This window comes from Aplysia californica, unplaced genomic scaffold, assembly GCF_000002075.1.
Source record: "Aplysia californica isolate F4 #8 unplaced genomic scaffold, AplCal3.0 scaffold01128, whole genome shotgun sequence".
Lineage (NCBI taxonomy): Eukaryota > Metazoa > Mollusca > Gastropoda > Aplysiida > Aplysiidae > Aplysia > Aplysia californica.
Window position 1 is genome coordinate 186317 of NW_004798398.1, and position 1949 is coordinate 188265.

Genomic DNA, 1949 nt, shown 5'->3' on the forward strand with positions numbered 1-1949 from the left:
AAGAGAGAGAGAGAGAGAGAGACAGACAGACAGACAGACAGACAGACAGACAGACAGACAGACAGAGACTGTGTGGTGGACACGGATATTGTTGTGACTGTGTCAGTAATGACAGTGACGTCGGGAGGATTGTATAAAGGGTAGGGCTTGCCATGCCCAAACATTCAGATCACTCCGATTATAAAGAATGCATGATGACTGAAAAGACAGTGAAGCATGCATATAAAGAGACAACATGAAAATACAAATAAATCCAAAAGTACAACAATCTTGTTAGTGGCAATACCACGTTTGAAAACAGGAAAATGGACTCACCTATGCATTTTTATAATGTACATGTATGTGACCTTCGGTTTTATGTTGAGCAAATTTGTTGAACAGTGCATCCTTCTTGATGAACCATTCGTGATTAAAATAACTCCTTTGCTTTCCATCCACAACAAGATGCGAAAAGTCTGCTGTTTGATGAGGTCCCAGTCTCTTGACAGTGAGCTTTACTTCAAGTAATAAAAAACAAAAGCGAATTTCCAATACGTTTTCTGCATAGTACGTTGCTACTTTGAAGAACAAACTTTAGACTTCAATACAAAACTGCCTCCACTCACTGATACAATACGCATGAGCTTGCTTCATTCCGCGTCAGATCGGTCCATGATCGCCCACGCCTGTCGGCAAGGCACCGGATGATGATGAGTATCACTGCATTTCGCGAAAAAGACTTACGCCTTTGCGTATCTGAAGTTAGTGTGTGTTTAGGGGGAAAATCACCCCCCCCCCCCCCCACACACACACACACACACACACACACACACACACACACACACACACACACACACACACACACACCTCCCACCCCAATGAAAATTCAATAAGCAGCAACCTCTGCCTATTGCTACCCCAGAATTACAAAGTTCTATCTGCTCAGTACCTAGTTTTCACAAATTTGGCCTAAAAGATTCTGAGTGTCACATCAAGTCAAGTTTTTCGAATGCTATTCTTTGAATATCTTGCTTACGACGATTTTAATCTAGCAGACAGAACATTTGGTTTCTGACTCAAAAACGGCAAAAAATGTTAGATAGAACATTGTAATTTTGAGGTAGCGTATTGGCAAACCTCTTGGGAAACAGGCCTTGGTTGCTCTTAGGCATGTACATTTCTGCGAACTAGATTTTCAAAGTACAGTCGAACCCATGCAAGGCGGAATCCCATGAATTTAGTTGGAGATGGAGGAGGTTTCAGAGGCCCAGCTTGTCCGGTCGGTAAGTAATGGTCTTTGAGTCAGAAACCAAATGTTCTGTCTGCATAATTGTCAAGCGCTATCTTGTCCGATAATGGCATGCCTCAGTCCTGCTTATCCATTGCCACAAGTGCTTGATTAAGAACTGAAACATTTGAACATCGTTGCTTCTCCCGTTACACAAAGTGTCCATTGGGAGATCGGTTCTCTAACACAAACCGATCGCTCGACCCGCGGTCTTGAAAACAAACGCTTTGTTTTCGAAAGTCGCCGACGGCTTCATTCGGTTTGTGCCACGTTTGTGGTCGCTTTTAGCCCTCAATCCTGCCAGCCCGCCTGCCAAACCGCAATGAAGCGAACCGAGCCCCACCCAATACCAATCGCTACCACCAGTGGCGGTGGGTAGTGAAGGGCTTACGGGCTTGAGCCCCTCACACCCACCCCCTCCACACTCCAACTATATCCCTTAGTTCATGAAAGTTTCTTAAATAACGAAATAGGCAGTTGAAACCGCCATGATCGCACGCAATGAACACAGTTATCAGCTTGGCGGCTTGTTTAGAATTACAAAGTTCTATCTGACATTTTTGGCCGTTTTGAGTTAGTAAGGCCATGAGGTCAGAAACCGAATGTTCGATCTGCTCTAGTCACATGAGTGTCTCTCTCTCTCTCTCTCTCTCTCTCTCTCTCTCTCTCTCTCTCTCTCTCT